Source organism: Solanum verrucosum, unplaced genomic scaffold, assembly GCF_900185275.1.
Source record: "Solanum verrucosum unplaced genomic scaffold, falcon-dt-bn FXZP01000294.1, whole genome shotgun sequence".
Lineage (NCBI taxonomy): Eukaryota > Viridiplantae > Streptophyta > Magnoliopsida > Solanales > Solanaceae > Solanum > Solanum verrucosum.
Window position 1 is genome coordinate 1,316,685 of NW_026019925.1, and position 27,189 is coordinate 1,343,873.

At 30.3% G+C, this 27,189-nt stretch overlaps 2 pseudogenes; both read right to left on the reverse strand.

Moving 5' to 3' along the window:
* Window positions 1-5,496: 5,496 nt before the first annotated feature.
* Window positions 5,497-7,927, reverse strand: LOC125827738 (protein FAR1-RELATED SEQUENCE 5-like; annotated as a pseudogene).
* A 9,433-nt stretch (window positions 7,928-17,360) lies between these two features.
* LOC125827749 (sugar carrier protein C-like) lies at window positions 17,361-19,541 on the reverse strand (annotated as a pseudogene).
* Window positions 19,542-27,189: the final 7,648 nt, after the last annotated feature.

Consider the following 27,189-nt stretch of genomic DNA (forward strand, 5'->3'; position numbering starts at 1 on the left):
TAGAAATTACAAAAGTTTTTTAGTCTACAAAAATCAGACACAATCAAATTTCACATGGAGTACAAAACTACAAAAGTTTTTTCGTCTCCAAGCAAAATTAAACATATTCTTTATCACATAGAAATGTTTTATTTTCAATAGCCTTCCAACTATAACATTTTGACATACTATTTTATCAAATAAAAATATGCATCTCTCATTTTGCAAACTAAAGAATTTTAAAGGCAACACTATTTGCCAAGCAAAATTCATTCCACAATATATGGTTTGCAGATCTTTTTCCAAAGATACAGATGATAAAAAATCAAAGTTGTTAACTTTTAGAATCTATTTTCCTCCTTAGACAAAATAATAAGAAGGTTACTTGGTGTAATCTTTAACCGGAATACCACCACTTTTTCTATACATTCTCACTTCGACCTTGCTAAACAAAGCACCGAAATTTGGAGAAGTAATGCATTAATCTTCTACTTCCATGATCTGTTTCTCTCAATCAGTAGAATACAAGAAATACCAACAGTATAATAATTTCCTTAACATTGTTGTTCATCTTGTATTCCTAAGATATTTAGAACAAAACTTTGAAGAACTTGGTAAGACACAATAAAGTTTAAGAACATTTTCACAACTAGAAAATTAAAACTAGTAGAGAAACTAGAATCAGAAACATATTAGAATTTCTTAAAGAATATTGTTGTCAATCTGTGTTTAAAGAATCTTACTGATTCCAACAAACTTTGCAGAAACACAAAGTTACCAAATTTTAATGAACCAGTGAAGAACAGAAGAACATAAATTACCAGAATCTGGAAAAACAGAAAGAAGATCAAGCCCACTGAATGCACAGTGTCCCCTTAAGGAAATTTTTCCCCTCTAGTATCCGAGGTTTGATTTGGAATATGTCCTCCCAGGATAGAATGATCTCAATCACCAATGTATTGATACCCAAAACGCTGGTGTCAGCGAGCCACTCAACGGCAGTAAAGTACACTTAGAATACTAGATTTAGTAGTAGAAGAAGAAGTCCAGAAATTGGTTCTTTTAAAATGAGAGGAACTTCCTCAATTTATAGAAAGCAGAGGGTAGTGTGACAAGGTTCTTATTGTGCCTTACCGAAAAGGTCACAAACCTTTGAAAAGTCACAATCTTTCGGAAAGGTCACCACCTTTCATAAAAGTCACAATTTTTCATAAAAATCACAACTTTTGATAAAAGTCACAACTCTTCATAATAGTCGCAACTTTTCATCAAAGTCACAACTCTTCATAAAAGTCGCAACTCTTCATTTTCCATTCACACCTTTTAAAACCCAACACTTTATTTATCAAACATTCTTGATCAATGCATGGTGATCATATATATTCCAACACTTTATTTATCAAACATTCTTGATCAATGGATGGTGAGCATATATATTTGTGCTAGGCAGGTCATCAAAATTCATTTTGATAAAGTAAAACTTCTATTTGGCTGTGATCAACCTTGATGTCTTCTGCTTGCAATCACCACGAATACTAAACATGTGAAAGAAAATGTATTGCATTTTGAGTATAGAACAAAGGGAGATGTAAATTTCCAGAAATGGCTGGAGAAAGATAGTTTAAGTTTTGTTCGTATCATTCAAATTATTTGTTGCACTTTAGCCGGCCATCCTGCTAGAAACGTTCCAAGATTTTGATATGATTTATGGAAGGGAAAAGGCAGGAAATTGTTTTCCCTTCTCTCTATGGTGGGCTGGAAAGCGGGTAGTGGAGCACTAAAAGAAAGAAACATATTTACCTTTAGGTACACTTGTCTGGTGAGCTAATCAGAAGAGCCATATAACTCAAAAGCTAGTCTTAAACCTATAAGTGTAGATTCGAAATCCATCCCTTCGTTTCCTTCTAGTCGCTTTGCTTTTCTCAGTCAACTTCAGTTTCCAACCTATCTTCTTTCTCATTTCATGGCCAATTTCAATTTTCAACACATCTTTGTCACAATTGGTGATCTATCTCCACTCTTTGGCCTCTATCTCCGTGAAACAAAAAGGAGATGCCATTAACTTTATTGTCCTTCTTCCATGTTAACAATAGAAAATAATTTGGCTTCAATTCTTTGCAGGCTGAAAAGTTCAATCACTTCACATATTTAAATTCTAAATTGACTTGGCTTTGAAGGCATAAACTAAGGTAGAAATTTCTTTATTGTACTCCCTCTGTCCCTAATTACTTGTCCATTTTTGAATTGACACATCTATTAAGAAAACAATTATTGACATAGTGAGTTAACCATTTTATCCCTATTAATTATGAAGTGGATGGATTAAAAATTTAAGATTTTCAAAAAATTCTACCTTTTTCAAAATAATTAATTGAGGATATAATATGTAAAATTATTTTGTCCTGTCTTGATTTGTCTAGAATGATAACTGTTAGCTAAAAGAGTATGCATGCAGACTTTTTCTTATATCCCTCTGTCTTGTTTGATGTGATTTCATTTGACTGGCGTGCAATTTACGATATAATATGGCCATTATATTATTAGTAATATTCCCTCCGTCCTGATTGATGTGATGTTGTTTGATTTGGCACGGAGTTTAAGAATGAAAAAAGACTTTTGAAACTTATATTATTATTTTTGAACTGACTAAAAAAGAAAGCGAATTATATAAATTGGGACAGAGAGACTAGAAGAAAGTATGAATAGCACCAAATTTAGAAATGAGATTTAAGTTCTTGAAAACTGTGAAACTTCGATAGAATTGTATTATTTTGAGAATTGTGTCAAACAATTTCCGAAGGAAAGATTGTCGTTGAAATTGTGACTAGGGGAGTGTGTCCCCCCCTCTTTTGGAAGATTTTTATATGGGTGGGGGTGGGATTGAAGAGGGATCACTAACCAGCAGTTCTTTGCTGGTTATTACCTACAAGTTTAGGCGGATACAGGTATGATTTGAAGCCATCAGGAATCAGGCTTAGGCAAGTTTTTTTTTTCATCTATAAGGAGTTCATACTTGCTTTGATGCATTGGCGAGAAACATAACTCTAAAGAGATTAACTTATGTGCACTGACTGTGTAAAGTTTTTTTACACCATCAGGTAAATTTAACAGTAATAGTCAGATGACTGTTAGGACTTGGGATTCTTCTATCCGAGCTCCTGTTTCCCCCCAAACTGCTAAGCTCCTCATTTAGGGTTTCATGATATCTTTTATTCATGTGAAAATATCCAGAAACGATAATTACCTTTGATTGATCATTTAAGCAGTAATGGTTCCGTCTTATTATTGAGGAATATACGGAAGAATTGAACGTTTCTTGCAAATATATGAAATCAGGTTCCCAAGATCACAGTAGTTATTGGTGGATGCTTTGGAGCTGGCAATTATGCAATTTGTGGACGTGCATACAGGCCAAATTTCATGTTCTTCCGGCCAAATGCTTGAACATCTGTAATGGGAGGCCCTCAGGTATCTCTTATGTGACACATTGCTTCCAACAAACTCAATATCTATATGCATGATGACATCGTTTTACTTTCACTAGTTTTACTTATTTGAAGCCAAATGATTTTTGCTAGAAGCATTTGATTGTTACGTTCTGTGTGTTGCTCCAATAGTGTGATGAAAAACTATTTGCAGCAGGTATTTATAATTTGAATCTAGTATAGATTCTTATATGATGTTTGAACCTGAAGTCGTTATCTTCTATCTCCGATCTCCAATCTCATTCTCTTAACAACTTCGTGGTATATTCGATTCAAATTTTGTATTTACTCTGTATAATCATATTTCATTGAAGGTACATGTTGTTTTGCAACTTAAAATTATTTTCATTATCGGCTCTGAGGATTACCTCTTTTGCAATTAATTGACGAGGAAGTCTCAGAAAGGATTCTAGAGCAACCTTTATGTTGCTGGACGAGTGTTGTTGCACAGGAAGCTGTTGGTATTGCCTTGGCCAAGCTCTGTATTTACCTTCTCGAAAATGTGATACTACAATGCCTTGGTCTAGCTATGTAGATCTGTTAAATCTCTAAGATCAATTCTTAATACTAAACGGGTCATATGGGACAAGCCTCTGACTGGACATTTCAGAGGCTTCAAATTATGTTCTATGTTTTACCTCAACTTGACAAAACGTGAAACTTCCAGACACCTATTTTTGCACTGCATATGTGATATGGAGTTGCATCTTTTGGATGTGTTGGCGTCATTATGGATTAAAAGATGCCTATAACCTACGTTGCTCGAACTCTTCAAAAATATTGATGCAAAAATACACTATTGTTAGAGTATCGACACACACCCGTATATTTTCTTAAAATGTCTGAACAACCTAGCCTACAATAGATGATATATAGTACTTATATTCAATGTATTTTGAAAGATTCCAATATGATAATGGTAACATTATTATAGTCTTCTCCATTCGTGTACAATGCAACAACAACAATCATGCTGAGATATTAGTTGCTGACTATGGCATTAAATGGTACGTACCATGGTTATAACAACCTGCAAATTGAATTGGACTCTCTTGTTATTGCAAATATGTTGAGCAACAAATCGACCAACAATATGAAGATTAAGCACATTGTGGACAGAATTACCAACCTCTTGACAGGCACAAATCACCATTTTTCTCACTGTTTTAGAGAAGCAGTGGCAGATTTCTTGGCTAAAAATGCCTCTTCAAGTGGAAATAGTACCTTCTATCACTCTTTTCAAGAACTCCCTAGAGAGGCAAAGAGATTGTTTAAACTCGATAAATGACAACTCCCTACGATTAGAAGAAGATTTGAGAAATGTAATTTTTTTGATAGCTAATTAATTGTTGTACTCTCGGAAAGGAACTTGTATAGGCTACTTCCTTTCCTTTAGATTGGTTTGATCAATCTCTTTTGCTCGTTAGAGGCAAGGTCCATGCCCCCCTCTAATATTTTGTAAGTATTTCTACTTATGTTTTACATGGTAGGGGTCTAGCCAAACCCCCCACACTCAGACCCGTAACCCCCCACACTCGTAGGCTCACAACCTATTGGTGATGCCTTTTGTTTAAAAAATTCTTTGTATAAGAAAAATATTATTCAGAATGAAGAAACACTTTTATATTTTGTTGTCATTTACTCTTTTAGCACAATTCATTATTCGTATATTGCTAAAAGTAGTGCATATTTCCTATTGATTAATATAAAGTTAAGTTATAATATTGTGTTTGTTTTAGTCTATTATTATTGTGAGTCTATCATTGAATTTTTCAAAGCATTGTATTTAATTGGATTGTCTAAATATGTTGGCACTTTTTTATTGTTAATTGTTAAAGAAACAGAAATTGTAGTATTATTTTCACCTGACTATGTAGATACTAAATGTTACAATCAATGGCGGCGGAGTCAGAATCTTCAATAAAGGGGTTCAAAATCAGATTTCACTTCAATATTAGAGCTTGAACTATACATCAAATATCAAAGTTACAAAAAATATTAATCAATAATTATTACACTATATAAAGTGATATTACCTCATTCCTCTGCCCTTCGTGTTGCCTTTCGCGTTGGCCTTGCCCTTGCCCTTGCCCTTTGCCTCACCATTCTTTAAACTTTTGATTTTCCCTGTTTGTTTCTTAGACGAGCCTTTTTTGACCTTTAGAGATTTTTCTAGATCACCTCTCATTCTCAATGAATTTGGACGTCCTTTAGTTACCACACATAAAGGGTCAATCAAAATGGTTTTTTGTCTCTCCTCGTTTGTGTTTAGTTCCACATTTGACTCGTTAACTAGATCCTCACATATATCATCATTCTCAATCTCATAAGGGAGTTCATCAAGTTCTTCACATAATTGGAATAATCTTTGATATGCAAATTTATAATGTCTTTCGGACCGTGTAGCTCGTTCAGATAGGCCAAAAGAATGCATCATAATATTATTAAACCATATAGAGGAAGGCTTCAAATTATTCACATGCGATTTGTCATTTGAAATGTCATCAACTTTTTCTTTGGTGGCGTATCTTGTCCACCGATTCAACAGATAACATGTTGGAAGTGAGTAAATTTGTTTCTTTATAAATACAACAAGCACATGCCTACATAAGATTCCCATGAACTCAAACTTACAACAAGAACAAGTATCATCTTTCAGTATAAGATTCAATCTAACAATGTAGGCAGGCAATTGTTTTTGAAACAAATGAACTCTATAGATATGTATTCCATCCTGAACCTCAATCTTTTCTTAAATAAATTTTTGAGACTGAATCAATTCTTCTTGAAATTTTTGAAATATTTTTCTAGTATATACCTTTGTTGCTTCATCCTCCATTGGATGCAATGTCTTCAAGATAGCCTTTGAATATTTTGTCTTATATTCCTTTTCCCTTATTTTATCATACCTAGCATCAATAGCATTATCATATTGTGCTACAAATACACTCATCGGTGTACTAGAATTAAGATAATCCTTGAAAAATCTGTTCATACTCTCACATCTTTGAGTTGTTGACATTTCAGCACAAAAATTCCTTCTCACATATGCTGGAATCCATTTTTCACAAATTGCATATATTCTTTGCAACCAACTATTTTCTTCTAAATTATAGTTTTTCATAATATCAATCCAAGTAGCTTCAAATTCCTCAGGCGTGGTCGTACCATGTAGACACTTACTAAACTTAGTTTTAAAATCATCAAAGTCATGATAGTCATGACTTAAATATTTGGGAATTTTCTTTTCAATGTGCCACATGCAAAAGTTGTGTGCACAATTTGGAAACACATTTGCAACTGCATTTGTTATTGCAGCATCCTGATCCGTGATAATTGTACGAGGCATAACACCAAGCATTGCCTCTAGCCTAGTGCGAAGTAACCATTCAAAAGTTTCTTGAGTTTCATCCCAAAGAAGAGCACAACCAAATAAAATTGATTGATGATGGTTATTAACTCCAATAAACGGGACAAAAAGGCATCTTATATCTATTTGTCAAGTATGTAGGATCAAAAACGACATCATCCCCAAAGTTCTTATAAGCTATCCTAGACCTAGCATCTACCCAAAAGCAATTAGCTAGATGACCTTCTACATCCATTTGTATTGCATAAAAGAAGCCTGGGAATTCAGATTGACGTTTTTGAAAGTACTTCAACATCAATTGGACATCTCCTTTCTCAAGATTCTTTTGCCTTTTAGTACTCAAATAATTTTGAATGTCTCGTCCAGTTAAATTGAGATTCTCTATGCCCACTGCCTGAGTAATTAATACAGATGCAATTTTACTAGGACGAACACCTGAATTATCTAATAGATCAATAAGATTCTTTTGAGCTTCTGACTTTTTCCTTTTCGATCGCAAGAATTTTTGGCTATGTGGAGGAACAAGTTCATGATTATGGTTTGAGACTAGCCTAGCAACAACCCACTTTTCGTCTTCTTTCTTCGACAAATATATCAACACTTTGCACCCTTCTCTAGTTTCATCTCGTTGCATATTTTTCTCAAGACTCTTTTTTGAGCGGAATCCTTCTTTTGAACAAACAAATTCTTGACCTATTATTAATTTATCTTTTCTTGATCTAGTGATTCGATTTTTGCGCACACTAAAATCACTACGATGAGCATAATTAAGATAAAATTTAAATGCAATATCAAGTGACTGAAACTCCATACCGATGTATGGCACTCTCAATTCTTCATCACCAAAATGGGGAATATCCTCTTGTGAAGATCCAATGCTTTCTGCATTTTCCTCAGGTAAGTTAGAGAATCCTTCCTGCAACATGTAGTTAATGGATGTTAAATTAACAAGCTAAATATAACTTAAAAATTCAAACTATCTTAAATTGCTACTACGTAAAACTAGTGAAAGTTAAACGATGTCATCATGCGTATAGATATTAAGTTTGTTGGAAGCTATGTGTCACAGAAGAGATACCTGAGGGCCTCCCATTACAGATACAACACCAAACTGAAACAAGTTTCAGAACGATGAAACAACAAATAACGATGAAATATTTTTGGTAAATCAAAAAATAGAATCCGAAACTAATTTGATAAGATAAATTTTGGGTCCTAGTTGCCTTACACGACTATATTTAATATTTAAATTCTATAAAATAAAAAATAAACAAATTTAAAAACTTAACTTTTGTGCGACTTAAAGTTAAGTGACAGTGTAAAATGAATTCCACTGACAGTGGACACAAGTTAATCTCGAATATAAAACAAAGGATCAACAAGAACATTGTAAGAAGTGTGAGGACAAACATAGTGAAAAGCACCAATCACTACAGGTGACTCATTGCATACATATAATGTTTGCCCCTTGAAGATAGCTACTGTTTGCAGCTTCTAACCACTAACTAAAAAGATCTATCATTATATGCATATTATAAATCTAATAAGGGAACCTAGGCTAACTATTATGTACTCCCTCCATCCATTATTAATTGTCATAATTTCCTTTTTTAGAGTCAAACAATAAGAACTTTGACTAACATTTTATGATGTATTTTTTCATCATATTGATATGCAAAAAATTGCAATTTATAGTACTTTTCGTATAGTTTTTGAATATCTAAATTTTTTGTTTAAAATATCGAATTAATGTAATTTAATTTAACTTAAAAAATTAATCAAATTAACTTTTGAAAAACGTAACATGACAATTAAAAGTGGACGGAGGGAGTACAAGAAACCACAACTTGCATCTCTCATCCAAAGGGAAGGTGGGAATAATCCTAGTGCAAAGTAAAGCCTTAAAGGGAACTACTTATATCTAAAGATACACGGATACACTCATGCTATCACAAGCTTGTACAAGGAAAAAAGTGTGTAATTCCAAGCCCCGGAGCCAAAATTTATGCAATTCCCAATGTATTGGCACTAAGTCAATGGTTGTAGATTCTAATGGCCACAAGTGTACCAATACATTGGAAGGAGTAAAAGAAATCATTGCAAAGTTACATGACCCCATTTATTGATTTACTTCAAAAGCCTATACATTCAGGCTTATATTTTTTTTAAAAAATTCTTTATTATTTTGAAATGTATAATTTTAATGAGATTTTTTCATACCAAAAATTCAAATTTGAGGGCTTTTTATCATTTCCTTTCTTAGTGTGGTTTGGTCATGAAAAAATATTGTTTATTTTATTTAAAAATTTATAGTTGAAGTCGTGTTTAGTTAAATTTTATGCAAAAAATATTTAAAATTTAAATATATTTTTTTTAAAGGCATAATACATAAATATGTCATTTAATTTGGTTTCATCTAATATCTATGTCCTTCATTTTTATATGTCCATAAGTAGACACATAAACTTGTATAGAATTGAACAAGTTGACACTTGTGTCCTACTTGACGTCCTACGTGACAATATAATTCACGTCCTATGCGACATTTTATCTGGCGACAGTTTATGTGGCTCTTACGTGTGTTATTCCCCGTAGGACGCGTGTGTCTACTTCTTCAACTTTATAAAATTTTAAGTGTTTACTTGTGCACACCCTAAGTTGAATGTCATAGATGTCAGACGAAATCAAGTTAAAAGATATATATATATATATGTTTTTCTAAATATGATTTATATTCCTCAGTTTCTAAAAGTTACTTAACTAATTTACCTGAGACATACAACCAAATTGCACTAAAAAAAGTAATATATCAAAATAGATAGTTGTATAATGTCATAGATTAGATCTCATATAAGAACTACCACATACTATTTTAAAAAATCACTTTATTTAAATTTTTGAAGTTGAACTTGTGTTAAGCTATTGATTTTGCAAATAATATTTGATAATTTGAATGTGTTTTTTTTAATAAATAAATAAAACTAATATGAAATATAATTCAAATGGGGTCATTTTTATAAGAATAAATAATTTGTGATATTATTTTAAAAAGGATAATATAGTTAGGGGTCGTTTGGTTATTAGTTAGAGTTATGCAGATTTTAGTTATGCATGGTTTAGTTATGCAGGATTAAGTTATGTGAGTATTATAAGGTATGTTGGTATTAGTAATGCAAATATTAGTTATGTAGGTATTATTTAGTTATGTAGATATTACAATACATAAATTATTAATTATTGAATATATTATATTTACAAATAAGTAAGCAAGCAAATAGTATAATTTCCCAAATAAAATAAAGAAATAAATCTTCTCTATACTTAAGTGGGAATTCTGTTTTTTTTTTCTTTCTCTATTTTTTTAAATGTTTAAAGATTATAAAAATAAAATACCATAAATATATTTCAAGTAAAGTATATTATAAAATCCTATTTTATATAATGTAAATTTCTATCAAAATGCTGCATGTATTGTTGTACATTTTTAGTATACCAAATATATGAGTTATATATAAATTCATATTCCAAATAAAAAAAACAATACATAATAATTAAATATGTGAAATATATTTAGAAATATATGGTGATAATATATGATTAGCATATGCGTTGTCAAAATTATACATTCCAAATTCATAATATTAATAAAAAAATTATATTTTGATTTCAAATGAAAACAAATAAAAAACTGTTCGTATACAAGAAAAATAAGAATCCAAAATAGTTAGGAAAATAGAATAGTTATGTAAAGTTTTTTTTCTAGAGTTTTCAATAAAAAAGGAAATAGGGATAAATGTGTAATTTTTTAAATACATGTATAACTAATACCCTCATAACTTATTCCACATTTTATCATGCATAACTTATACATAGATTTCCTCATAAGTTATGTAAGATTACAAAAAATGTAACCATACACCATATAGAATTAATCACGAATAACTTTTATACAATATTTAGAAACATATCAACGAAACATGGTAAGTCATGTTGACTTTTCTAACTAATACATAACTTCTACCAAACATAGTAAAACAAATACAACTTTTTATATATGAGAAAAAAATGCATTTTATACGGTAACCAAACGGCCCCTTAAAGTATTAACAAGGTTTTGAATGTTTTTCAAATTTCAAATACAATTTTAAGTTATATTTGTAATTTTCATAATCATATGTTGATTTTCAAATAAAGTGAAATAAGAAAATTATCTATTTCTTTGTGTTAATTTATTTTTCATATCTATTAAAAATAATATTTATCATCTTAAAAATAAGATATAATTTTATTTTATTTTTCATGTTTATACTACTCTAAATGTGAAAAAGAATATCATCAAATTAAGTGTTTAATTCGAATGTATTTGTTTGACATTATGTTAAAATAATCATTGGTGCATATGATATTGTATTGTTAATTAAGACAATTTAAATAAGTTATAAGTTATGATTTGATAAAAAAAATATGTTTACATACATATATATATATATATATATATATATATATATATATATATATATGTGTGTGTGTGTATGTATGTATGTATGTATTATTATTATTATTATATATATGTAATATTATTATTATTATTATTATTATTATTATTATTATAAAGTGTGATTTAAATTATCATTTACTATCGTTTTTATTAGAAAATATTAATGATAATTTTTCTTTTCAAAAAACTAATTAAATACCTCTAATATATTTAAGATTGTAATATTGACGGGCCCTTTCATATCTAGTATATATACTAGATATTCAAAGGCCCGTTTACGGGCCCAATAATATAATATTAAATTATAGTATAATTTATAAAAATTCCTTACATTTGGGGTTAATTACATTTTATTTCAAAAGTTTCTCCAATTACGAAAATCTCTGAGTTTTATTGGTCTTGGATACATTTCTTGGTTGTCCGATATATTGCAAATGATCCATTATTTAATGCGAGGGATGTATCCGAGAGAGGAAATGGATGGATGCAAGGGGGATAGAAATATATCCAAGAGGATAGAGATGTATTTGAGAGGGAATAGAGAAGCATCCAAGAGGAGATAGGGATCATTCCAAGAGGAGATTTTAAAAAAATTTAAGTGTTAAGAAATTTTAGAAATTATCTTAAGTTGTGTATTTATGTAATTTAATTATATTATATATGTTTATTTAAAAAAAAATGTTAATCATGAATATTTTAAAAACACGATATAGAATGAATTGCACTTTATAATAATTTCTTTTTTCTATTTGAACTAAATTAATTAAAACTTATAAGTTTTTAAGTTTCCATAACTAAAATTTGAAAATATCTCTCATACTCATTTTAATATTATGTATAATACATACATTGAATCAAATAACTAATAACATTGGTATTTTTTCATAATGTATTTCAAAACTCTTTGTATTATCAAGCTTTTATTATATAGAAGAGTTATTTATATTATCAAACTTTTGTTTGTATAAGAGTGACGAAGTAGGACGGTCCTTTATCACCTTTTTGATAAAAATCAAAGGGACCATTTTATTTTTTCTGACTTACTTTTTTCGACTCAATTAATGTGGAACAATTTTCTTTTTATACGTTGCAAATAGAATGCCACATTTTCATAATAGAACACAATTTAACTTTAAAATATCTCTTTTATTATTAATAAAATTATTTATAGTCATACAAATGGTCAAGGAATATTTTGACTACAATTTTTTCAAAAATTATTTCTTTCATAAACTTTGTGTCAAGTCAAATGGTGTCATATAAAATTGAAATGGAGGAAATACAAAAGATGAGTAGAAAGAAGACTATGCTTTACTTCATATCTTATATAGTACAAAATCGAGAAATATCCCAAAATAGTCCCTTATTTTTGGGTTAGGACTCAAAATCCTTCTTGAGTTTTCATATGGAGCGGTAATAGTACCTCATATTTGCAATATTACTGCACTTTTGATCCTCCCCCAATTTTTTTGTCTATTTTTCAACATTGATTTTATCAATAATTTACGTATGAAATGTTCAATCGTCATTTTATATATTTAGTAGAATAATAGCTTTTGTGAGAGAAGGTAAGAAGTGGAACACCTTGTTTTGTTTAGTAGAAAATGTATTGCAGCTAAAATCAACAGGTTCATCACATAATTTTCACGTGGAATAGTACAAACTTTTCTTTTTTTGCAACGGCATTTGTTACGGTGTTATTAGTTTAGCTACAACAATATTTCTACTTAATAGAACAAGGTGCTCTTCTTCTCCTCTTCTCTCGCATGGAAATATTTTTTTAAAAAAATATATAAAAAAACGATTGTGGACAAATTCAATATTAAAAAATAGGTAAAACTCTTGGAGAAACCAAAAATGCACTAATATTATAAACACGAGGAACTATTACTGCTTCATATGAAAAAGAAAGGATGACATTGAGTCTTAACCCCAAAATAAGGGACTATTTTGGGCTTTTTCTTAGACAAAATAAATAAAACATTTAGCAACAAAGAAAATTTCAAAGGAATTTTCATCCATGTTGAAACAATGTATGAAGAGAATAGAAAAGCATTACAAAATTTACGTGATAGCAATTATAGTAGCTTAGTAAAGTTGTTTATAACACAATTTAATTAAATAACAGCAACTGATGATAAAATAATAAACATTTGAATCTTATTTTACATAAATTCTACATATTTTAATTTTTTTCAGTTATTGTAATATGTAATTTATTTTATTATGAAAATTTACAAATTTGATGTTTTATGAAAAATTGGTATGAATATTTTTATATGACCTTATAGTAAGAAGTTCTTTACTTTATAATATAGAGGAATATTACTAAAAATAAGTTATGACGTCAATTAACCATATACATTATAATATCTTAATATAAAAATGTGATTGAAAATGTGGGTCCATATTAAATGTCACATCATGAGGATACACATGGCTTTTAGAAAAAGATATTTGGTTATATTGTCATTATAAATCTATTACCACTTTTTTGATGCCATAACATAGAAACAAACATTCTAGAATTATTATGAAATGACAAATTTGCCCTTGGTCGTCCTCTACTTGGCTCTTCTATATATATATATACTAGATAATTTAAGGCCCGTAATACGGGCCCAATATAATTTCACATATTTTATTGGAAAGTTAAAAACTTTACAACTTAAGATATCATAATCCCCTCTCGGATACATTTATCCCCTCTCGGATACATCCCTCTCATAGAGTAATATATCATTTGCAATGTATCGGAAAATCAAGGAATGTATTCGAAAATAATGAAAAATTTGAGATTTTTGTAATTGAGAAAACTTTCAGAATAGGATGTAATTAGCTTCCAAAGATATGAGATTTTTGTACTTTGTACTATTTTTTTTCTTCACTAAGCAACTTCAATATATCACTTAATAATCTATTTCAAATGTTCATACGACATAAATGCGTCGTTTACAACCCAAATTGAGAAAGTTGAATTCTGAAAAAATCTATGCAGCAAGGAAATTGAGAATTGTGTTAGATTATGAGTTAAAACATATCGTGTTCGAGGAATATATAAAATGTTGATGTCTTTGAAAAAGTTCATCGATCTACATATATTTCACAAGTGGTATCTATTTTTCACTATGTTATTATTTTATTTTTTTGTAATATTTGCACCATAAGCTTTACATCTAATAAAATACTAATCATTGATCAACCAATTCGTAAAGATCGATTCAAAGTCTTTCAAATCTCTATTGGTTCAACTTTAGTACACTGTGTTTGTAGTTTGCTTTGTTGATGAATTTTGTGATACATTTTATTATTGTCTTCGATAAATAGAAATACTTCAATTTATTTTGATTTTAATATTGAAAGTACTAATCAAAATTGATTTCTAACTCCACAACAATAAAAACAAGCAGGAAAGCAACTTTATTTCTATATACTATAACAATTATCGTAATGTTATATTCTAAATATTGAAATTATTTATTAAAAAATTATTTCTAACTCCACACCAATAAAAACAATTATGAAAGCATTTTTTTCTATATGCAATAACGATTATCATAATGTTATATTCTAGCTTACATTAATAAATTTTTTTGATACTACACTCTTAATATCATGCCGTAAAAGAAAACTTTAAATCTTACCCCCACAAAATAACCAATATACTTGTTTTTCTTTTTCAGGTTTTTTCCCCTAATTTATTTATTTATTTAGTTTTTTTGTTCCTCTATATTTCTCAACAAAGTCCTTTTCTATTGACTTTGTATTTTGTCGTTCTTCTTATTTTTTAACTACTCATTTTTCTTTAGTTTGTATTTTAATATTCCTTAGAATTTGAATGTTAAACTTTCTCCTTGTCAAATTTTCTCTGTTAAATAGTTTATTATATTAAGAAAATATCCTTTATAGAAATGAAAAAAATATATTTTTTAATCTTTCGATGAATACATTATCAAATCATTAATTTCTTGATAGTCAAACATTGTTCATTCTTTTAGTCACAAAATTTGATATTTTCTTCAAATTAATTAAAAAATATTGCTACGTCATTTTAAAGACTATTTCAATGATCAAGATACGAATTTAGTGGTCATATTATGTAACATAATATTAAAAATATGTTTACACAATATCCTTTAAAGTATTTTTAGGAACAAAATATTAACTATTCAAACACATTTTATTTTAAATTAGTTCAAAATTTTCTTTCTAAAATATGTCAAAATAAGCTTAGCATTTATTATTGTTTGTAAGAAGTTAACTAATAGAAATTCTTCATTTTAGCAAAATTACAAAAATATCTTTATGGGCCCATAACAAAAGTAAAGACATACAATATATGAATTCTTCTAGATTTTCATTTTGATCACTAATTACACAATTATTATTTTATCCTTAAGTGATGTTAAAATTATTAAAATGTCATTGATCGTCCTTCTCATGGCTCTTCTATATAATAGAAATGTTAATTGTCATAATGAAACAACATGAAAATTATAAGATATAATTTACTTATAGTTGAAAATTACTTATGAAAAAATGGAGTACAAACTATACATTTAAATAAGTTATGTCATAGACATATTAGTGTAAAGAAATTTCACTCTATAAATTTATTTACTTATTATAATATGTAATTTATTTTATTATGAAAATTTAAAAATTTGATGTTTTATGAAAAATTGGTATGAATATTTTTATGTAACCTCATAGTGTGAAGTTCTTTATTTTATGATATAGAAGAATATTACTTAAAATAAATTATAATATCTTAATATAAAAATGTGATTGAAAATATGGGTCCATATTATGTCATATCATTAGGATACACATGGCATTTAGAAAAATATATTTGGTTGTACTATCATTATAAATCTATTACCATTTTTTTGATGCCATAGCATAGAAACAAACATTGTAGAATTTTTATGACATGACAAATTTGCCCTTGGTCGTGCTCAACTTGGCTCTTCTATATATAATAGAAACTAGATGAGTGTCGCCCGTGCTAAGCACGGGCCCAACATTTTTAGCCAAGTAATATTAATATTTTGCACCAGCAATGGTACTGTCATTCTTTCCTCAAATGGTCAGGACTTGACTTTTAGTTCCTTGTATGTTTGCTATAATAGATGTCTAAAATTACACATAAAAATCATATAAAAGCACATGCATTCTTTTTAAGATAAGGCAACAATCTTCAAAATTACACGTGCCTAACTCTTCTCATAAAATTCATTGCAACCATAGCTTCATAGGTAAGAACCAGTAGCCCCATCACTACCATTTGTATACATCTAAGTGAAAATTAACTTTGAAATTCACCAACAAAAAGGAGCACAAACAATGTGTTTTGTCTACATTTTGCTCCTAGAAAAATGAATAGATTTATCACTTGTGTCTATCATTCATCATTCAAACCTGAAACAAAAAAAGCCTATTAGCCTGAATAAATTCATCAGTAGTACTTCAAAAGTGTTGTTCCACCCGTATTAGTTTGTATACACTCAAATGGCATCTTGTCCAATGCATCTTGTATGCACTCAAATGGCCCGACAGTTGCCTTGGACTCCTGCATCTCTGAAACTAGATTGGAGCAAGCTACCAAGCTTCTCTTCTTTCATATTCAGTTCTAAGCTAAAATTCCTTCTTTTTGTGAGTTTGGATAAGTTAATTGAGTTAATAAAGTAGTCTTTGATCAAGATGAGTACAAATATAGAAGGTAAAGGTACAACCTTTAACCAAACAACAATTGTAACATAACTTGCTTCTTCTATTTATTTGTTTATTTGCCGTAAATTCAACATCAACTTGAGCTTGAGATTTCTAGGTTCGATTCATCAATCAATGTTGGTATTTCAGACACAAATTAATGGTGTCCTCAAAATACCTCATAGTTTTTACTCAACTATATACATAGTATCAAGATTTTGGTTATTTTTATGGATCTCAATATGTTTGGCTAACTATGATGGAATAGAGTCATTTTAAGTAGAATTCTTTCTTACGATATGTCAAATAGAACGGGTCATGTAATAGCACATATGAAAATTTCACCATGAAAAAGTCCAAGAAGATGAAATGAACTTACTTGGCAAAAGAGCATCTGAACTCCCCCTTCAAGAAACAAGAGTCTCATTCCCAATTTATCAACATAGTAAATAGAAACCACAGCGGCAATGACATTGACTCCACCAGTGGTCTGTGGTCACAGCAGACATGAGTGAACTATCAACAACAAAACCAATAGTCTTAAGCAACACTGGTGTATAGAACATAATCACATTGATTCCACTAAGTTGCTGGAAAAATGGAATCATGATTGTCATTGTGAGATGTGGCGTATATTTCTTTTGCAACAAATTCCTCCAAGGGTGTTCACTTTTCCTAGAAGTCCCAGCTGCCACAACTAAATCATTGAGCTCTTTATCTACATCTTTAAATTCCCTTGATTTTATTCAGCTAAGCTTTGGCTTCATTGTGGTTACCATGTTCGATCATGGAATTGTTGGAAAACTATATGCACAACGGAAGCATACCAAAATCATACAACTTACATGAATAATAGACAACACATTGTTTATACTAGAACAAGTACAATCATGTTACGACATATAAACTTTCTGAATTTAATTTCAGAATTACTTCTTGAAGCGTGAGCCGATACCTTCAAGTGAATCCACAAGCTAGTCGACAAGCTAGAAACTTCAAGCAAATTCATAAGCTAGTCCACAAACTAGACCATAGTTCTACAGTCTTCTACAGTGATCCCAAGTTCACTTCTGAACCCTCTCAATACTTGGGTGGACAAGTATTTTTTGGAAAAAATTATCTTTCAAGGGTTAGAAGAATCCCTATTTATAGAGATTTCTTCTTAGTCCTAGTAAAAGGAATACCATGTCTTTCCTTAGAATAGAAAGACATGTACATCTCCCTTTCCTTAGAAAAGAAAAAGTCGTCCTTCTTCCTTTCCTTAGAATAGAAAAAGTGATATACTTCTCCCTTGCCTTAGAACATAGAAAGATACATACTTCTCCCTTTCTTTAGAATAAAGAAAGACACATACTTCTCCTTTTTCCCTTTACAATAAATTCTGAGTTTTAGATAAATATGGGCACGGTAGGGACCACAGAATTAATTACCGAGGCTTCCTATTATGAAAATAATTCCAAATAATTAATTTGAATTATTCTTACCATAATAAATTACAAATCATTCCACTAGAAATTCGTAATTGCACTCTTCTATTTATTTTTTGAAATTCCCCATGTTAAGATTACAGATACTAATCAATAAATTAAATTACTGACGAACTTAATTCAATGATCAATTTCCTTTAGAGCATTGCTTAACTTATTTCATGTGTCGGATTCTTAAATCCACTTGCAAGGTTTGACACGATGAAAACTTTTAAGCTTCTCAAAAAGGCATATCATCAATCTCTATACCGAGACATGGATTCCATCAACTAACTTATTATTTCACCAATATATATTATCATCATCCAATCTACCAGGAATATTGATCCATATTAGAATCTCACCGTTTAATAAATCAAAACGATGATTAACATATACAGATCATAATAGTTATATCAGGATTAACAACATAAGTACATTTAATAGTTTAGAGAATATGCTTTTGTTAGTCAGTCTAAAACAACTATCTCTACTCGGTCCCGTTCAATACATACAAAATGCATTATCACAAGAAGTTGGAACTATACCATTCCCATAATCAAGATAAACTACATATAATCTTGTGCTACAATCATCCCGATGGCATGTCCAATTTCCATCTTAGATTGTGAACAAAAAAACTTTATACTTATAAGAACCGATGATTTAATCCTCTGTGTATAAGCTAAAACTCTATACACTAAATCCTCTACTATATAAGTAAACAAGCACCATAAACGAATATATGATCTATTAAAATAAATAAATAATTATTCTATAATAAATACTATATCTAAACACATGGTTAATAGTATATATCCCAACAGGAATTGGGGTCTCAGAGAGAAACAATGAGCCTATTGTGATGATTAATACAGGTACCATGGCACCTCGTAAGCTCAACCTCCATCCCCAATGAATCTTGGCAAATAAATAGTTCAACACATGGGCTACAAGTATACCAATTGTGACGGACAGTTGAAATCAACGTTGAGTGCTCCTCTGTATTTGTATGGAGCCATTTCAGATAGGTATAGTTGCACACATTGCAATTCAATGAAATAAAAACAATGTTAACCATCCTGCAACAAAAATATCAAGCTAAATGAAATTAAAAGAAGAAAACAACAAATAGTTAGTCCTTTACTGTGATTAATAGACAATGACTCTTTCTACATAGGATAACTCTCTAAATTCAACATTCTACCTAACATGTTTAATACCTCAAGATTCAGATAGTATTTTAATACATTATACACATCTTTAATTTAACATCACAGTTCAACTCCAACAGTTTGTTGGACTTGCAGTATGCATATCACAAATTTGTTGCTATAAAATCAGTAGATCTCAAACTTGGCCAAATGAAACAATTGTGGCAGTTAAACAATATGAGGTTTTAGTTTTGCGATTATAATACACAATACTTTATCAATTTTAAGAAAACATCACAGAAAAGGAGGTGTCAATATACACTTTCTGTGTACTTGAAAAGATAAAAAAATTTCAAATTACAATAAAAAGGTACTCCAAACTCAACACTATAATCCTACTTCAAGTAAGGTACTCTGAACTTGATACTACAAATTGTAAATAATAAAAGCTATCCAACATCAATAGTAAATGTAATTGGCCGAAACAATGAAAAAGAAAGTTTTTTTATTGTACTTCTCTTGAGAACTTTCAGTTGTAGTTTATTAAATTTCATCACGAAGATTAACATTCCTACTACAACAATTGAAATGACCTCCTATGTTTCATCAATGATCTATTAAAGTTCAATGATATTTAATGAAACCACTGAACTTTATAGTACAACTCTTTCTTCTACTCAAGGCAGGTTAAGCATGTATATTACGCTAAAGAAAAGCCACAATGAGAAATTGAAAAGAACTAATGAAGAACATTATACCAAAAAAATTGAAAGTGATATCCATCTAAAATAACACATGTTATGAAAAGTAGGGGACACTCTATGAATTTTTCTTTTTATAAATATAATTGTTGTAGACTAGAAGAGCCCTTTTATATTGTTCTAAGAAGTTTTTCTTCTCCGTCTTCAAATTTCCACAACCACGCTTCTACTTGTTGACAACTATCTTGTCTTTGGTTAGATACACTTATTATAAGAAGAGTATTAGTTTCTAAAATTCATTTAGTAAAATTTGTCAAATGCTTAACTCAAATAGAAAAGTCTTCACTTTAACCATGAAAGTGGAGACTTATTTATGGCAGCAAGCTTTCACTATTACGATATGTTCAAGCAACAACAAAACAAATATAATTGAGGCATGCAAATAGTAAAAATAGTGTCAATACTTATTGGGAAACTAATTTGTGTAAGATGATTTTCTGCGTGTTCTTTCCCTCACATATAAGGATATTCTGCAGATCATCGAAGAACTGATTGGGCATAAAGTATCATTATCTCCGAGATCATTGTAATGAGCAGACATACAACTTTTCCATTTTTCTTGTGCTACGTAGTTTCATTTCTTCTCAAATTAAACTACTTTTTTTCTTTAAACCAGTGAGTTTAAAGAATGGTAGCTCTAGTATCTATCCTATAATGAAAGAGCAAAAAGGATTAGGGAACTATGGAGGGGTAAAACAAAGAAGATATAAAGCCTGTTTGGATTGACTTTGGCTTAATTTTGTTATTTTGACTTAGAAATAAGTGCTTATAAGCATTTTGCTTTAAAACACCTAAAACAAGTCAATCTAAATGGGCACTTAATCAAGTATGAGTTAACTTATAGATAAAGGAGTAAAAGAGAATTTTAATGGGCACTTAATCAAGTATGAGTTACCTTATGGAAAAAGGAGTAAAAGAGAATTTTACAATTGTCCTCAACAACAACTATATGATGATTAAGTTTGAATATGGTTATTCCAGGATGAGGGCAATTTGTAGTTAATTTCACTGCAGGCTTTTGTTAAAAATAAGGGTTATTGAAAGGATGTGTTTAATTGAAAGGCATGTGCTCCTTAGTGTGTGAGATTTGAGAAAAAATTGTGTCCAAATAGTACTTACCAATAATCATGACAACTAATATGTCCTTGTAGTAGAGCGGTAGAATTCGTAACTTTATTTAGGCCAAGCGTTGCCTAATCTTTCCAATAACTTTTATGGCTTTATCTGAGAACTAAAAGATATAGTTTCCGCAACAATTTTCTAAATAGCAAACACTGAGAAAATCAGAAAATTATTGTTATTGATATAAGAAGGAGAAATCCAGAAAATAAAGGTGAAATGGAGAGTTTATACATACAGGGAGGGAAAGATTCATTATTTCTAACTACTAAATTTGATCTTTACTTTTCGCACAACTGCAACAATACTCATTGAAATAGAGAGTGTGTATGGAGAACTAAAAGAGGGAAAGAGATGAGAGAGCTGATAATTCTAGAAATAGGTTTAATGTGTTAGAAATAGCATGTAACATACCATAAGTCCATAACTAATGGATTAGATTACTTACCTTGAATCGTCCTTATGAGTCCAAATGGCGGAGTTGGAGTCATGGCAGCCTTGCATAACCACGTATCAATTAATCTCACAGTTGTGTTGCTGGCGATATGGCACTGAAAGAGGACGGTTTTCTCGAACGCTGAAGGAGAATTGAAGGGTTCTTCTGTTTTGGGTTTGGAGTATAGCGATGTTTCTAGTTCTGTTTTGGAGAAGAAAGGAGGTTTCTAGACAATTTTGACTTGACTTGAAAAGACACTTCTGCCCTTGGTCGTCCTAGTCATCTTCACTCTTCTATATAATAGAAAATATACTAGAAAAAATGGCCAGTGTTGCAATATTATTAAAACCAAACTTATTAATATATTTCTGTCAAAATAACAAATATTAGGATAAAGTTATATATAGCATAAACTCATATGGAAAAATATTTTTAGTTAAACTGCACTATATATATTTAAATAAAAGAAATATAGTTTTATTTTTTTCGTGGCCTTGCTCTTTCTTTTCGTAATGTCTACTTAATTACTTCCTCTATTTCATATTAACTGAGTTTTCTGGATCTTTTTCATTGTTCAAAATAATCGAATTGTCCCAAGTTGAAGATAGATGCTTGAATTTTTTTTCATATTTGGTCTTTTCTTTAATGGAGTTTGATATTTTTTAAGACATAAATTGCACTACTTACAAAGTAATGTTTATGATTTACAAAAGATAATATTGGAAATTATGGTTTAAATTATGTCCTTGAATTTATTTTTTTAATAAGTATGTGTTGTCTCACAAATTCAGTTAATACGAAATAAAGAGACTGTAAAAAAACAATTGAACTATTCTTCAATAAGTGTTGGATCCTTACTGTTATTAAGACTCTACTATTTCATTCATTCATTTTCGGTGCAAAGCCCTCCAGCTAGGGAACTCTTCATTGTAGAGAATTCTTCTTTCGATAATTTCATTTACATCTTAAAAAAAATGTGATCGTGACTCATAAAATTTTCGCTAATCGTCTTATGACTATAAATATTTTGATGATGTGGAAGACAGACAAACACATTGAATTTTTAACTCATGAATTATAGTAATAAGCCATGAGAAACTTAATTCGAATTTTTTTTTATTAAGTACTACAAATAAAATCTCGGCATTAGTTAAAAATATTTAGGATCAGTTTAGTCCAACAGAAATGAGAATGGACATTGCTACTTGATCTTTGGTATACTTTAGAGATTCACGTGTAACGTACATTTGTAAAAAAATAAAAATATCCTTGATTTTCTCAAATATAATAAACATTGAGCAAAATAATACAATATATGACAGTTTAATATTAATTTTATTAACACTAAACAATACTAATTACCGCAAAATGTTCAAGTTCCACACATTTGTTAATAATTTTCTCCACTTGAATATTTTTATATACAAAAACTGACCAATGGGAGCCACATCTACGATATAGTGTAGGCATTATACAATGGGTACCACTATATTCACTGTCACTTTAGTGTAGGGCATTTTCCGTAATTTTATAGAAAATAAGGTACTTTTTTGAAGTCATTAATATTGTGCAAATATCAAAGCACAAAAGACAGCCTTTTCAGACAAACTTTATCTTATAAAATGCTTTATAGACAATTATACCCTCACACTTTTCACTTAATGTCAAAAAACTGACATGAAACTGCCTCAAGGTCTCTCTTCTAATTTCTACTATATAGAAACATGAAGAGCCAGGACGACCATAGAATAATATTATTGTACATTGTGCAATCAAAGTTGGACAAATGTCTATTCTTGTTATTTAGAACAAAAACAAGGATATTTTTATCTTTTCATATATTCGTTCTTCATTTTCTAGGATGTTTCTCGATGATTCTTCACTTTTCTTTCTCTCTCCCTTTCAGTCTCTCCAATTTTTCCAAAGCAAATTAGTTCGATTAGGTTTCAAAATTCAGGAGAAAATTTTCAAATAACTCATCAACTATACTTTGAACACCCACTTGACATTGCAGCTGCAAGTTTTAACCACAATTTGATATTTTTCTCCCCTGGATATCTCTGTACTTGTAGAATCCATTCCTCTCCCATATCTCTCTTTTCTTACTATCTGAAGAATGGTAAAAAGTTAATTTTATGCTAAAAGAGATAAAGACAGATAATTCTGGAAGCATGCTCTTCCATCTTCTTCCTAGGCGGGTATCACCATTTAGGTATTCTTTTCTTTTATTTGTAGCGCAAATTTTCTTTCAGCTCTTTACACTCTCTCTTCAATCTTTTTCAGATTGAGTATCTCAAGCTGAATGAGATATGCTTCTGTTAATTTTTGCAGAGAAATTGGTACTACCAGGGGAGAAAAAGATGTTGAGGGAGACAAAAATTTTGGCCTTTGTTGCAACATTAATTTCATTTTGTTACCCTTTCATCGAATTGGGTCATGTAATTGGTAAAGCCTCGACTGTTCTCTTTCTCATTTTGTTTCTTGGTTTTCATCTTAAGTTCCAAAAATATATCGAAGAATCTCGTGTATTTTGATCTTAGTTCCAATCATGGAGAAAACATTTACAGGTATTATGTAATGATATTTTGCAACTCTGAAAGTCTTAACTTATGACATTTCTTAATATATCATAGTGAGATAGACGTCTAACATCACACTGAAACAACATAGAAGCATAAGCATTCTTTTTAAAATATGGCAACAATCTTCAAAATATGTTACAGGTGCCCAACTCATTCCATAAAATTCATTGCAACCATAGCTACATGAGCATACTTCATAGGTAAGAACCAGTAGCTCCATCACCACCATTTGTATACATCTAATTGAAAATTAACTTTGAAATTCACAACAAAAGGAGCACAAATAATGTGTTTGTCTACATTTTCCCCAAGAAAAATGAATCCACCCTTCACAATAGATTTATCACTTGTGTTTATCATCCATCATTCAAACCTGAAACAAAAAAACCTATTAGCCTAAATAACTTCAACAGTAGTACTTCAAAAGTGTTGTTGCACCTATCAGATCCAACAAAAATACACTACTTTTGAAGGATCCAACACAAACCCGACGACATTTTAAGAGAGTTTGAGCACCATAGTCTCTCAGTCAAAACTTCCAAATTAATCACATGATCAGGTGGTTGTAAGTTACAACTGCATTGCAACAAAATATAGTTTGTTCTATCATGGGCAAATAGTACACGTCCTTAGAAAGTATGTATATTTAATTATACATTGTACTCCTACATAAACAATGATTTTTGGACAGCTTAGGATTGGAAGACACCAGATATGAAATATGCATATCTGCAATTTAAGAAGCATTTCAGTAATATATCTAATATCAAGCGCCATGTAAATAAAAAAACGTGAATGCTATAGGAGAATTGATAAAGAATACTAATGTATATACACAAAAAGAGCAGTTGTCAATGGTTTTCACTTCATCATGGATGAAGCCACCCAACTTCATAGTTTCTTTAATTTGTTTTGGTGTAGCGGTTGAAAATGAAGAAGAAGATACTCTGACCTGCAAAACTGATGAATAGACATGATTGAATAAGGAAAATGTGAAGAACATGATTTGTTTGTCAATGTCAAGGATAACGGAAAGAATTCCGACATATAATTCTAAACGAGATCTTCTACATAGATAGTACTTTAATGATCTTTTCTTTGTCTGTTCATTCACATGGAAATTTGTCAATATTTTCACATCACTGCTTACAGTAAACTTCTATATCAAGATAGAGAAAGTCATATCTTCTATTATCCAACATTAAGCAAGCTTTACAGATTCCTAATCAACATTTTAGAGGAAATGTCATAATCTAAAAATATCTCTGCAACTTTGAGAAGTTAGTGGATGAACGTGGTGGATCAATAGAAGTAATGCATGTACTTGGAATGACTTTTGTAAAATAAGCAGGAATTTGTTCGCTTTAATAAAAGTAGGGGAATGCAGCACAAACATCAAGTTGATGATTTCCAACAATTTAGAACATGTAAAGGAAAGTTATAAGTAGAACCTAGGAAAAGACAACATTTGAATCTCTATTTAAACTAAACCTGGTGGTTAGATAGCCTTTCCTGCGCAGCTAAATGTTTGAGAATACCTAGTAGGCAAAAATCGACTTCAAGTTCAAATTCTAAATTAACTGAGTCCACTTTACCAATTACCAGCAGGACATGGATGGATACATGGAGTAACAGAGAAATCCTAAAGAAAACAATGTAGTAAGCAAACGATGGAAAGAAATAACTGGAGAGAACATCTGATCAAAGCAAAACGTGAAAAGAAATCACCATGTACCTTATGACTCTTTTCGGAATAACTATTACTCCCTCCGTTTCATAAAGAATGACCTGGTTTGACTTGGCACGGAGTTTAAGTAAATAAAGAAGACTTTTGAATCTTGTGGTCCTAAATTAAAGTTATGTCAAATGTACAAAATTGCCCTTAATCTTGTGGTCTTAAACATGCCACGTGGAAAGCAAAAAGTAAAATGTTACCAAAAAAGGAAAGAGGTCATTCTTTTTGAAACTGACTAAAAAGGAAAGGAGGTCATTCTTTGTGAAACGGAGGGAGTAATATTTTCAGAAATGCTCAATCAAGCAGACTGGAACCTTCAAGATGTATTCATTTTTTTGTCCAAGCTCCAATTTTTCCTTGCACTATGTACATTTCCACTGGAAAATATATGGTCATAGACCAAAAGTTCAATCCTCTCAAGATTTCAAATACCTGATTGAAATAAGGGAATGTCAATGCTATTGATGTTGTAGATATAACATATAGAGTCCGAAAACATAACCAAAAGAGGTTCAACTGAAGAGCTGGGAATGCTGGAAGTTTGATGGCATAGAACTTTTAAGAATCTATTTTCAGGTACTTCTGAATTGCCCATTTTTTCAACAAATGGGAATACTGGCTGGCTATATACCTAAGGAAACAAGCATTTGTCATGTTAAAGTTAAAATTTTCATTAACTAAGTAAAGGGCGGAAGGAAAACACTCGAATTTTAGTTCTACCTAATACCCTCCAAACAGATGAAGGACTATGCAGGCATTGGCAAAATCAACAAGCCAAAACGGCTTGTAGAAACCTGTCAAGAGGTTCCCTACAGGTATGTCGTTCCCAAAGGCTGCATATCCGAAGAAACTACAACATAGATAAAATAAAGTGGTAATAACTATAGCGCTT